This window comes from Triturus cristatus, chromosome 2_1, assembly GCF_964204655.1.
Source record: "Triturus cristatus chromosome 2_1, aTriCri1.1, whole genome shotgun sequence".
Taxonomy (NCBI): Eukaryota; Metazoa; Chordata; class Amphibia; order Caudata; family Salamandridae; genus Triturus; species Triturus cristatus.
The window spans coordinates 129,978,921-129,994,033 of NC_140581.1; positions in this window are offsets into that span (position 1 = coordinate 129,978,921).

Below are 15,113 nucleotides of genomic sequence, written 5' to 3' on the forward strand. Positions count from 1 at the left end.
ATTCAAAATAACAGAGAAAACTTCAGACAGATTCTGGGGTCCACACCCAACACATATTTGAAGGGCTACTTCTCTAGGTTAATTTACAGACCTTGTGCACAGTAGAGGGCTGAACTACAGGCTTACATATAAATTACATATACCAATTGTGGATAAGTCAATAAAACCATATTTAAGGGACAAAAATATTCACTTAACTGCTCTCTATGACTGATACATTTTTCAGTCACCTAATTCCAACTGAAAGTCTCAGTAAGTAACTAGATTTGTTAGAGACTATTTAATTGTCCAAATGGCTATAAAAATGATTGTATACATGCATGTATCTGTTACTGTATAAATGGGTGACTACTTGCGTCAGTATTTCACTTCATATATATTTGAGTATATTAGTACCTATTTGAGTATGTACCTGGATATGTAACTAACCTTCACACTTTGTTTCATTTAACTTTCACTCATAACTAATAATAAGTATATACATATATATATATTCACTTAAAAAACCATAGGTTTCACACATGTTATAGTTAGGTGGATATTTCACTCGTAAAAAACCAATGAAATTCCCCCGTTATAGTTAGTTGAGATAACTATAACTCGCGCGCCCGCAATCCTCTGCTCATGACGTCACATATTACATCACTCATGACATGGTCAGTGGCATCACTCATGACATCACTGATGACATCATCCTTGTGATAGAGTGGCGGTCGCGCGAGCTATAGTTATCTCAACTAACTATAATGGGGGAATTTCATTGGTTTTTTACGAGTGAAATATCCACCTAACTATAACATGTGTGAAACCTATGGTTTTTTAAGTGAATTTGCAAGGTTTTTTAAATGCTAATTCCTAACTATAACATGTGTGAAACCTATGGTTTTTTCAGTGAATTTGTACGGTTTTTTAAATGCTAAGTTATGTATGTATTATAATTTTTTTTATATATTTTTTTTCAATAAAGTACGTATTAAAATCTTTGTACATTTTTAATGGTTTTTCACCGTGCGCGCACCTCCGCGATTTAAAAAAAAAAAAAAGTAAATGTTTTTTTTCTGCCTTCGGGGTCCTTCAGGGACCCCCTGACCAAGGCTAGGGGGTCAGGAACTCTCTACCCTGCCCCCTTTTCACGTTTGCCATCTTCCTTTTACACTCTCGCACTGATAACAAACAAAATGGCGGCCGACACTTCCTGATTTTGACCGATTCGAACATTGACTGACATGTAACAACCAATCAGAATTACGCTTGCGCACGTTAGGGTGCGCGCACAGTGCGCGCATGGTGCGCGGCTATAGATTCGTATGTGCTTTTAACTGCAATTTTCTTAGGAACTACTGAACAGATTGACTCCATATATGCAAAAGGCACATCCCTGACCTGAGGACTACCTCTCTGCCAAATTTCAAGTAATTCTGTTCAGCCGTTCGGGCTGTACCTTCGACTAAAGGTCCTATGGGAAAATGCATGGGGAAAACGCGTTTTGGGACCCCCCTTTTTTCTTGGCCCCCGCTTGTCGAATCCCCCCGAGACTTTCAGGGTAGGAGCTGAGCGGAGCGCCCCATTAGTTTTGAAAATTTCGCGAAGATTCGTCAACCGGCGCCAAAGTTATTCAAAATAGAATTTTGAGATTTCCTATGGAAACACGGTCCTAACTATAACGATCTACTGGCGACCGCCAGTAGATAATATGTATATATTGCTAATGCTAATGAATTTGATAAATTGGTGTCTAAATAACAACTTTTTTTTGTTTGGGAATGACGTTTTTAAACAACAGAGAGGCGTGGCTATGGGATCCTGTTTCTCCCCCAGCTACGCTTGTTTACACGTTGGCTGGTGGGAGGAACAGGTCCTAAAAAAACAACATCGGGAAATTGTTAATAATCATGTGGTGCATTGGCTACGCTTTATTGATGATGTTTTTCTGATTTGGAGAGGAGATGAGGAGAGTGCAATTAATTTTATTTCAACCATCAATCACAACTGTATGAATTTGCACTTTACCTCACAAATCAGTACATCTACAATTGAGTTTTTAGATGTTAGAGTGCTGATTGAAAATGGTAAACTTGAAACAACTTTATTTAGAAAGCCCACAGCAGGCAACAGCACCTTACATGCCAACAGCAGTCATCCCAAGCACTTAATAGAGAGCATTCCGTTTGGCGAAATACTGCGGATCAAACGCATCTGCAGTACGGTGGAACAATTTGACAAGTGCACTAATGAAGTGTTACACAGACTTAGACAAAGAGGGTACAGCGATAAAATTCTGAACCATGCCCTAGTTAAGTCCCAAGACAGACCTAGAGATACACTGTTTCACAAGACAGACAAAATGACTGATGAAACTGAAGTTGACTCATACCCAAGGTTAATTACAACATACAGTAGACAGGAGAGGAAAATCAAATCTATTATTAAGAAAAATTGGCCCATTGTACTTACAGATGGGGTTCTTGGACCACGTCTCCCCAACATTCCTACTATCACTTTCAGAAGAGCTAAATCGATGAGGAGTCAGTTAGTAAAGAGCTGCCCAGAGATTGGAATCACTGGTACGTGGCTTAAACCAAGGAAAGGTTTTTTCAGGTGTTCCTCATGTCGTGCGTGCAAGTTTGGTGTCAATACCACTCATTACACCACACCATTCTCAGAAGAAAAATATACCATTCAAGGAAACTATAACTGTCGCACTGAGTATGCTGTGTATGTTCTGGCGTGCACCTGTGGCTTGCGTTACGTTGGAAGTACCAAGCTACTGGTGCACGTCAGAATATTGCAGCATATCCGGGCTATAGTCAACAATGACTCATCTTACCCTGTAGCCAGACATTTCAAACGAGAACATGACAACGATTTAAGCTGCCTCACGTATTTTGTAATCAATGCGATTCCCCCCCAAAGAAGGGGTGGAAACAAAGAAAAGAAACTACGACAATTAGAATCTCGCATTATTCTGGAATTGGATAGTAAAGCACCACATGGCCTAAATACAACAGAAGATTTACATAATTTCTTATAGAAATATGTTGTTGTTTACCCTGTACTACTATGTCGACCTAAATTGAGATCTGTTCTTTATACATTTTTTACACTTTTTACACTTTTTACACTTTGTACACTGATGTCTTTTAGTCATCTCCCTCTATACTTGTGTATATATATATATATATATATATATATATATATATATATATATATATATATATATATATATATATATATTGTTTTCAGACATCTACTCCTTCCTGATAATGTATGTGAACTAATTTGTTCTTTAGAGTAAACAATGGGTTATTTTTTTTTGTATATATTTTTTGTCAGTATCTGATACTCATTATAGAACTTCAGCTGCTTCTGCACTTTTTGCACATTTCTCGGCTTTTTAAAGTTTTAGGGATTTTTTAGTGGTTTCACTCACAGTTGATATTCCTTTTTTCTAAAAGAGATGAATTTGAGGAAAGGATAACATTTGCTATATTTTGCACATAGTTTATGGCACTTTATATTTATTTCAGACATGTATCTAGACACATAACAACAACAATCAGGCCAAAATTACATCGTTACAAGCATTTAAGCTGCTATGCAAGACTTCCGCTGGCTCATAACTGGATTATGTGGCACCAATTTGATACTGTTTTATTAGTGATATTTTATCCTATTTATTAACAGTTTTTATAATGTGGTACACTTTTTATCCATTACCAGTGTTGATTTGTAAATATATTTATATATGTATTTGCTTTAACATCATGTTCAATTTTATAATTGAACTAACTGATTTAGTTTGTTTCACCTGTATTCATACAGTAATATTGCACAAACAATCTAGCAATCTTTTGATGCCTTTAAGAAAGTTATGATGATTGTTTTGGATTTTACGTTATCTGTCCTTTTACTAGTCTGTTGCCTATGTCTATGATCATGTGACACAGGAAGTGAAACTCACCTTGCATATTTAAATTGTATTGGCAGCCTGTTGCTAGTATGTGATCAAGGGCCCGGCTGTGCCCGAAACGTGTCACTAAGTGAAGGAGCAGAATAAAATCTTCCTGCTAGCAATCGGGCTCTGTTTTCCTTTGTTCGCCGCTGCTGCTGCTGTTGCGGTCTTGTAGCGGAGGTTCGAGGAGTTCAAGCAATTACATATATATATATATATATATATATATTCACTGAAAAAACCATAGGTTTCAGGGGCGTTATAGTTAGGAATTGGCATTTAAAAAACCTTAGAAATTCACTGAAAAAACCAAAGGTTTCAGGGGCGTTATAGTTAGCTAGACATTTCCCTCGTACAAAACCCTAGAAATTCCCCTGTTATAGTTAGTTCAGCTAACTATAACTTGCGCCCCCGCAATGCACTGCTGATGACGTCACATATTACATCACTCATGACATGGTCAGTGACATCACTGATGACATCACTGATGACATCTCAAATGACATCACTCATGACATCACTGATGACATCATCCATGTGATAAATTAGTGCATCTTCTCACACCCTAAAATAACCTTTGATACACCGACTCAAAATTTCAGACGGCCATTTTGAAAATCATAGATACTCCAATACCAATAACTACATACCCACTCATTAACTCTTAGGTCTACATACACCTCCACTCACTCACCTGTACAGTCACTCCGTACAAGACTATCATATGCATTTATACACCTATATAGACACTTACACACCGCCAATCATCCATTGAGGTACTGACACACCTAGTCAGTCGTGCAAGTAATTAAACACAGTCCAATTTACTCACCTATGCAGTTAAACACACTCAAGTTCACTTACTCATAAAAATAGCACCACATTCTTACGCTCTAATAGAATCATTGATACAAACACACACTCATCCATACAGCCACTCTCACAATCACACACTCACACATATACCCACTTATATACTCTTACACACATATATACTGCCTTTCACATATGTAGTTAGTCACACATGTACCACTGAGATATACATTCAATCCCTAACACACCCATACATACACTCACACAACCATAGTCGGCGTAGGATCGTATCCTACGCCGACGACACCCAGCTCCTCTTCTCGTGTAAGAGAGGAGGAGACTTTGACGGGGAGAGCATCCGGGATTGCCTTGGGGCTGTTTTTCAATGGTTCCAACTGAACAGCCTCAAGTGCAATTCCGATAAGTCTGAGGTACTCTTCTTTGGGTGTGATACAGAGCCAGACTGGCAGGCCTGGTGGCCGATTAATATGTTTCCCCCGTCTTGCTCCTCCCAAGTCACCAAGAATCTGGGGGTCAAGATGGATATGGGGCTAACATTCACACAGTTTAGTCACTAGTCTGCAGTAAGATAAATTTAAAGACTCACTTAAAGAGTCAGTCACGCACCTACAAAATCATCCATTCACACACTTGTACGCCCACTCATTCTTCAACAGACCTTTCCCTATATATATTAAACATATTAAAACTGTACAGAAACACATACCTACTGGATGATGTCATCAGTGATGTCATGAGTGATGTAATTTGAGATGTCATCAGTGATGTCACTGACCATGTCATGAGTGATGTAATATGTGACGTCATCAGTAGTGCATTGCGGGGGCGCAAGTTATAGTTAGCTGAACTAACTTTAACAGGGGAATTTCTAGGGTTTTGTACGAGGGAAATGTCCAGCTAACTATAACGCCCCTGAAACCTTTGGTTTTTTCAGTGAATTTCTAAGGTTTTTTAAATGCCAATTCCTAACTATAACGCCCCTGAAACCTATGGTTTTTTCAGTGAATTTCAAATGTTTTTTAAATGCTAATTCCTATCTATAACTTATCTCTGAAGATATCATGAAAAGCATTCTTTTTTAAAAGTAGGGTGCACATTAGTTTTGTGGAAAAGCATCTTTGTGATTGGTTAAGAAAAAGCAGTTTCAACGTGGAGTACATATCAAAGGATAAAATTTGCTCAGATCAACCACACCTGCTACTTGCATTTGAAAGGCACTGTTCGAACTTAAAACAATCGTCAACTTTTAACCTGCACGTGTCGTTAAATATTCAAGAAAATGTTACAAAAAAATATCGTTAAGTTTTAAAAAATTGATGAACTTTTAACCTGTACGTGTTGTAGAATGTTCTAGAAAGTGTGTTGATAGAATACGTTGCACTTCTGACTTCTATGTGTTGTTCAATATTAAAAAAACGGTTCATATGGAAAATTAAAAAGAAACCAATAGAGAAGTTTTGAAACCTAAAAGAATCAAGGAACTATTCTAATTTATTCTTTACATGTATTTATGTGTGCAGCAACAAAATTATAGACACAACAGCAGTAGGAAGAGGAAGAAGCAGGGAGTGGGGGGAGGGGGGGAGATGGGCAGAATGGCACACATGCACAATTAAGTACAACACACATATAGACTAACAATGGCCAAAATGAAACACACCAACAAGCAGCACAAGTCACACAACCCGCCAACATCACACCACTGAACGAGCATGGAAGTGAAAACCACGCTGCATTCATACAGGATGTGTACAAAGGCCAGTCGTTGGTGTTGTGGGATGTCTGCGACCGTGGTCATCATGGATGCGATGGCCAGCATGTGGCACATGGTCGAGTTCACTGTGTGTTATGTTGCCAAACGGCTGCACCTCCCTCCCACGAGCCCCCACACTTTTGTACGGTGCGCTGTTGTATCTCGTGCACTCGTACAGCACACCATTGTAATGCCTATTTGTGCATGTCCTGCTACATTCCAACTACAACATCACAGTGCCGTTTGGAGGTGGTGCATGCCAGTTTACAACATCAACTGCTGCGGCTCTTGTAGCAGGCCACACCAGAACACAGAGACACACTTACCGCACTTCCTGTACACGGACATGTCCGAGACACCCCGTTCTCCTTGCCGGATAGGCACACCCCTGCACTGACCTGTGAACCCCAGACCAGCACACGCCAGTTGTGCATGCAGGAGGATGCGTGCGTAGCTACACATCCAGGCTCACTGCCAACGCTGAGGTAACAGCACACTATGATGTTGCAGGGCTCGTGCCTATCAAGACAATGACCACAGGGACACACTTACTAAGATGTGGGTTTGGGGGGCATTGGCGGTCCTGGAGTTGTTGAGATGAGTCTTCTGTCCCTCATAGGTATCCCTGTATCATGCTCATTGACTCTATGGTACCTGTGGGTGTTCTGGTGTGGCTCTTGACCATGTGCCCTTTCATGGTGCAGGTAGTTGTCCTGCTTAACACCAGCAGAAAGCAGGTGTAAAATCCCTGGTGCTAACGTGTCTTATCGCCGGAATTTGTTTCGCATTGCAATTGGTGTGAAAGTTGTGATGGGATTTTTTTCGTGTGCAGAACAATATCCAAACTGAGCAGTGTATCGCATCAAGATCCAGCACCTGACGCACTATTCCCAATCAATATAAATACAATGAGATTTCTTAATAGATTTTGTGTGTACACTGTAACTGCAGCCAATACCTCAGTGCAATTCAATACAGGATTTTAGTATTTAGAATAAATCGGAAAGGTGCACCGCATGTCTTTTTGCACGGGAACGGCTACTCTCCATTTCATTATCAGCACTTTAACGGAAGTAAAGTTGAGATAAATCTAACACACTATTCAGAAGTTAGTGCAAACTGCAGATATCACCAGTATTCCAGCGATAAGTCCCCCAAAATTTAACACCATGGTGGACTCCATCAAATAACAGTAATAAGAACAAGAAAGAGTCACACAGCAGTTAAGAGAACAACCAAAAACGTTATTCATTTTTTTTCAAACTTTATTTTTTATAATAATAAATATATAAACGAAAAACTATTTTCAAACTTTATTTTTTTTTTAACATATATATGAACAATAAACTAATAAACAAAATGTAACAACAATAATAAAAAACAACAAGGTGGAACACTACTGTGGGGACAATGGATGTCGACGACAGACCTGGAAAATAAGAAAGATTGTTAAAAAAACAACAACATGGTATTCTCAACAAAATACCACAAGAAACAAATCACAGATATATAAAATGCATACGGATAACAAAATTTTATAAGTTTAACTTACAAAAACTGTAAATGTTGCCGCTTTAAAATATTTACTGAATCTGAAGAAAATGTTTTGCAGAAGGCACCACACAAACAACGTTTTTCTTCAGTGGTGAGGACATTTTTTACATTTTCCAAGGAGCAAACAAAGACCAATGCCACCTTCGTCACTCGCAAGATTTGCCAAAGAGTTCTGTTACGAGGAGATCCTAACAAAAAATACTCGTGCGGCACAGCAAGTATGATGAAACACCCAAGGACCCTTCATCCAAACAATCTTGCACGAGAAGAGTGCAAACAGTTGAGAAACACTCCTGTTCTGTATCTGTAAAAAAGAACCACAAATAAATGTATATTAATAACTTTCAAATTTATACTATTCTATTACTGTACAAACACATAGTTTCCTGGAAGTGTATGGATACTGACTAGGGAATTGAACGTGTGAAAGACAATTGTGTAGGTGGTTAGAGGACTGCATACATAGAGGATAAGGGTTTGAAGCAGTCCATATACTAAGGCCTGGGTCACTGGATGAGTACTTGGGTACTGACTGAATGATCAGTGCATGAATACTTAGGCAGTGACTGAATCATTAGAGTACTGGAAAGAGAGTGTCTAGGTGAATTTATAAGTGTTTGAGTTTTGACTCTAGAGGACTGCAAAGGAAGTGACAGGATGTTTCCTGGAAGTGTATGGATACTGACTAGGGAATTGAAGGTGTAAAAGACAAGTGTATAGTATGTCCGAACACTTTTATTTGAGGCAATCTATTTGGTACTTAGAAACTGACTAAATAATCAGACTATTTCTAGGACAGTGCTTAGGTAAAACTTTAAAATTTTCAGTCCTGCCACAGTGAACAGAATAGTACATGGTACTGCACCTTAGTGTCAAACCCTGACTCATTTTATCAATGCATAAGCAAAGACTAGCTTCTAATGCTACTAAAACTTGACAACATGAGAGGTTTTAAATTAGTTATCTGTCAGCAAATACACAATGTTACCAAATGCTTCTCTCACAGTGGTTCTCAAATGCACACAGACTCACAGTGTAATTCTAGACAACAACCACTATACCTAGGAGTGTAACAAAAATCATTCACTACTGTGGAAGTGGTAAGCGAACTGCACACAATCTTCATATTTCATGACTGCACTTTTGTGTCAATGCCTGACTCATATAATGAAAGCATGAGCCATAACTGTCTTCTAATGCTACTAAAACTTGACAACATGACAGGTTTTAAAACAGTTATCTGTCAGCAAATACACGATGTTACCAAATGCTTCTCTCACAATCCTTACCCAAATGCACACAGACTCACAGTGTGATTTTAGACAAGCCACACTATCCTAGGAGTTTACCAAAACTCATTCACTAGTCTGGAAGAGTTAATGGTACTGCACACAATCTACATATTTAAGTACAGCACATCAGTGTCAAAGCATGAGTCATTTAATCAACATATAAGCAAAGACTGGATTCTAATGCTACTATAACTTCTCAACATGACAGATTTTAAAACAGTTATCTGTCAGCAAATACATGATGTTACCAAATGAATCTCTCACAGTGATCCCAAATACACACTAACTCACAGTATGATTCTAGACAAGCACCACTATCCCTATGAGCTTACCAAAACTCATTCACTACAGTGCAAGTGGTAAGGGAACTGCACACAATCTACATATTTCACAACTGCAATTTACTGTCAATCCCTGACTCATGTAATGAAAGCATAAGCCATAACGGTCTTCTAATGCTACTAAAACTTGACAACATGACATGTTTTACAACACTTATCTGTCAGCAAGTACACGATGTTACCAAACACTTCTCTCACAGTGGTTCTCAAATACACACAGACTCACAGTGTGATTCTAGACAAACAACACTATCCCTAGCAGCTTACCAAAACTCATTCACTACAGTGGAAGTGGGAAGGGAACTGCACACAATCAACATATATCACGACTGCACTTTAGTGTCAATGCCTGACTCATTTAATCAACGCATAAGCAATGACTGGCTTCTAATGCTACTAAAACTTGACAACATGACAGGTTTTAAAACAGTTTTCTGTCAGCAAATACACAATGTTACCAAACGCTTCTTTCACAGTGGTTCCCAAATGCGCAAAGACTCACAGTGTGATTCTAGACAAGCACCAGTATCCCTAGGAGTTTACCAAAACTCATTCACAACACTGGAAGTGATAAGGAAACTGCACACAATCTACATATTTCACGACTGCTCTTTAGTGTCAATGCCTGACTCATTTAATCAACACATAAGCAAAGACTGGCTTCTACTGCTACTAAAACTTGACAACATGACAGGTTTTAAAACAGTTTTCTCTCAGCAAATACACGATGTTAACAAACGCTTCTTTCACAGTGGTTCCCAAATGCACAAAGACTCACAGTGTGATTCTAGACAAGCACCAGTATCCCTAGGAGTTTACCAAAACTCATTCACAACACTGGAAGTGATAAGGGAACTGCACACAATCTACATATATCACGACTGCTCTTTAGTGTCAATGCCTTACTCATTTAATCAACACATAAGCAAAGACTGGCTTCTAATGCTACTAAAACTTGACAACATAACAGGTTTTAAAACAGTTTTCTCTCAGCAAATACACGATGTTACTAAACGCTTCTTTCAGAGTGGTTCCCAAATGCACAAAGACTCACAGTGTGATTCTAGACAAGCACCAGTATCCCTAGGAGTTTACCAAAACTCATTCACAACACTGGAAGTGATAAGGGAACTGCACACAATCTACATATTTCACGACTGCTCTTTAATGTCAATGCCTGACTCATTAAATCAACACATAAGCAAAGACTGGCTTCTAATGCTACTACAACTTGACAACATGACAGGTTTTAAAACAGTTTTCTCTCAGCAAATACACAATGTTACCAAACGCTTCTTTCACAGTGGTTCCCAAATGCACAAAGACTCACAGTGTGATTCTAGACAAGCATCAGTATCCCTAGAAGTTTATCAAAACTCATTCACAACACTGGAAGTGATAAGGGAACTGCACACAATCTACATATTTTACGACTGCTCTTTAGTGTCAATGCCTGACTCATTTAATCAACACATAAGCAAAGACTGGCTTCTAATGCTACTACAACTTGACAACATGACAGGTTTTAAAACAGTTTTCTCTCAGCAAATACACAATGTTACCAAACGCTTCTCTCACAGTGGTTCCCAAATGCACAAAGACTCACAGTGTGATTCTAGACAAGCACCAGTATTCCTAGGAGTTTACCAAAACTCATTCACTACACTGGAAGTGATAAAGGAACTGCACACAATCTACATATTTCACGACTGCACTTTAGTGTCAATGCCTGACTCATTTAATCAACACATAAGCAAAGACTGGCTTCTAATGCTACTAAAACTTGACACCCTGACTGGTTTTAAAATACTTATCTGTCAGCAAATACACGATATTACCAAATAATTCTCTCACAGTGGTTCCCAAATGCACACAGACTCACTGTGTGATTATAGACAAACAACACTATCCCTTGCACTATATGAAAACACATTTCTTCATCTAGAAGTAGTACTACATTTTAATATAGAAAGATACCATAACTCATTTCACAAATTCATAAACAATGACTGGTTTCTAATTCTACCAAAATATAAAAACTGCACAGTTATCTCTCTACAAACACATGAAAAACACAAATGCCAATCACAGAATGGTTTCTACATGCACACACATTGTAGAGAAAAAAAGTACTCCCTACACTTTAGCAGGAAAAATACATTAGTCTGATTAAAATCAAAATAGCCTACATACATCCCCTCACAATTAAATAACTCATCTTTCAAGTTCTTTTGTAGATTAAGAAGTATATCAGTCACTCACCATATTTTCTTTTACAGAATCTCTGCACTGTACACCTCTCAGCAAAAGCAAAGAATGGAAAAGTTTCCCTTTCATTTTCCACACATATACATGCAAACATCAAATCACAATCCTTCGCACAAACTCAAAAGCAAACACACATTTCTATTGGTTAAACATTTCAACCCTTTCCAACTGAAATACATTTCAACCCTTCCCCCAATCTGCCTTCTGCCTGTTACCATAGAAACAGGTCTTGGAACACTGCACTGAGCTCACAGGTCACAAGTTCAGCACACAATGTTCCTACACAAGACAGGAAGTGTGCTTGACTTTTCAACATATTAGCTTATCATATATAATGTTCCTTACAATCTATTTTTGTTAACCAATAACAATCATACCTTTAAAAAACAGACATATACACCCTACCTTTCAGTGTAGAAAGTTGTTATACAACTAATGATTTCTTGCCGTTTTTCAAAAAACGTTGCCGTGGATCCGCGCACCCACCGCGAGAGAATCCGTGCATCCAACGCAATAGGATGCGCGCACCGTGCGCGCGTTTTGCCACTTTTTTTTTTTTAAAAAAAGGGGGGCCCCATGGGGTCCTTCTGGGACCCCCTAAGCACCTCTAGAGGGTCAGAGTATTCCCACTCTTCCCCCTTTATATGTTTTACGCACTTATTCCCCTTGCTTCTTCAGCCTTGCTTCTACCGAGGCAGAAAATGGCCGCCAATAGTTCCTGGTTTCGAACGTAGAGAGACGCTCAACAGCCAACTAGCATTCAGCGCGTGATCGGGAGGGTGCCGCGGCCATAGATATCACTAAATTTTTTACCCTAATTTTCTCAGGAACTACTGAACAGATTCACACCAAATATACAAAAGGCACGAGTCCGAACTGAGGACTACCTCTTTGCCAAATTTGGTGTCATTCCCTTCAGCGGTTCGGGCTGTAGCTGAGACAACAGATCCTATGGGAAATTGCATGGGGAAAACGCGTTTTGGGACCCCCCTTTTTTCTCGGCCCCCGCTTGACGAATCACCACGAAACTTTCAGGGTAGGAGCGGAGCGGAGCTGCCCAAAAGTTTGGAGAAGATTCGTCAATCGGCGCCAAAGAAATTCCCAATAGAATGTTGCGGATTTCCTATGGAAAATAGGTCCTAACTATAACTATCTACTGGCGACCGCCAGTAGATAATATATATATATATATATATATATATATATATATATATATATTACCTACTGGCGGTCGCCAGTAGGTAGTTATAGTTAGGACCACGTTTCCATAGGAAAACCGCAACATTCTATTTTTAATAACTTTGGCGCCGGTCGACGAATCCTCGCGAAATTTTCAAAACTAATGGGGCGCTACGCTCCGCTCCTACCCTGAAAGTCTCGGGGGGATTCGTCAAGCGGGGGCTGAGATAAAAGGGGGGTCCCAAAACGCGTTTTTCCCATGCATTTTTCCATAGGACCTTTAGACACAGCTACAGCCCGAACGGCTGAACAGAGTTCCTTGAAATTTGGCAGAGAGGTAGTCTACAGGTCAAGGAAGTGCCTTTTGTAGGTTTGGTGTAAATCTGTTCAGTAGATTCTGAGAAAATAGCCTTTAAATCAATATATATATCTGAGCCAGCTTACGGTGCGCTTACGGTGCGCTTACCGTACGCGTACGGTGACGTGCGCGAGCGCGATTCTGATTGGCTGTTAGATCTTAGTAAACATTCGAATCGGTCGAAACCAGGAAGCGGCGGCCGCCATTTCGTGTGTTTCACTCAGAAAAAAAAGGGAGATAACTTGAAAAGGGGGCAAGGAAGAGAGTTTCAGACCCCCTAACATTTGAAAGGGGGTCAAAGAAGGACAGAAAAGTACAAAAAAAACATTTATTAATTTTTAAAAAAATCGCGGGGTACGCGTACGGTAAGCTCACCGTACGCGTACGGTAAAAAAAAAATTTAAAAAAAGAAATGAAATGCAGATTTAAGTGTTTAGATATTAGGGGACTCTAAAAAGAGCCGTTGTGTTTATTAAGTGATTTTTTAGTGGTACCTACAAGTAAGTACCGATGCAGAGTCTAAGGTTCAAGAGGAAGACTCTGTTCCCTTCATCAGTGAAGTGTACACCATCTCCTCTATAAATGTCTTGCATGTCGTAACGCAAGTTGTTGTGGTAAATGGAACCCATACCATAGTCACGGAGGAAAGCAGAAACAGATTTGTTGACGTGCTTTCTTGCTTTGTCAATCTGCGGACAAAAATGATTGGACCAGTTCCATTTTTGCCTTTGGCATATGTTAGAATACACAAAGGCAGTTTTAGGGAAAAGTGAAAACAGTTGTGCAAAGGTCTCCTTCATAAGCATTTCCAGACCTACCCCAGTCAAAGTGCCTAGGTCATTGCCACCACAGTGCACTATTATGAGGTCAGGGTGTTGGATTTGCATGAAGGATTTCACCAATGGCATCAACTGGTGCCACTTTAACCCTCTCTGACCAATCCATTTAATGTCTACATTTGGCAAAGCAAGGTCTCTCACCATACCTGTTTTCTCTGCATACTTTTCACTCCAGAAGACATAGCTGTGTCCTACAATCCACACTGTGAACATGTTCCAAGGAGATCTGGATGCACTCAGGAGGTGTATTTCAGTAGAATGGGAAAAAGAAATGAAAGACAGTTTGGAAATGGAGGCATGCATATTTTTTTAAAATAAAAAGAACTGATTGGCTGTTTTATACCATTCTACAATAACAACTAGGCTGTATGTGTAAATTTATAGAAGCATGATTTGTATTGGTACAGAAAAATGTGTTACAAAAGAACAGTACTATGGATTTGCTGTTAGGTTTGAAAAGTCAAGCACTCCTGCTCTTTGGAAATGAAACATTGTTTGGTGAACTTCTGACCTAACTCTACACAGCAGTGTTTCAAGAGCTGTTGCTATGGTAGCAGGCAGAAGTCAAGTTGGGGGAAGGGTACTAGGCAGAAGTCAAGTTGGGGGAAGGGTACTTTTGGAAAAGGGTTGGTTTTCAACCAATAGAAATGTGTGATTACATTTGAAAAAAAGGGGGAAGCACTGAGATTTGAAACTAACATGTACATGTGTGGAAAAAGAGAGGGAAATTTTGCCATTATCTG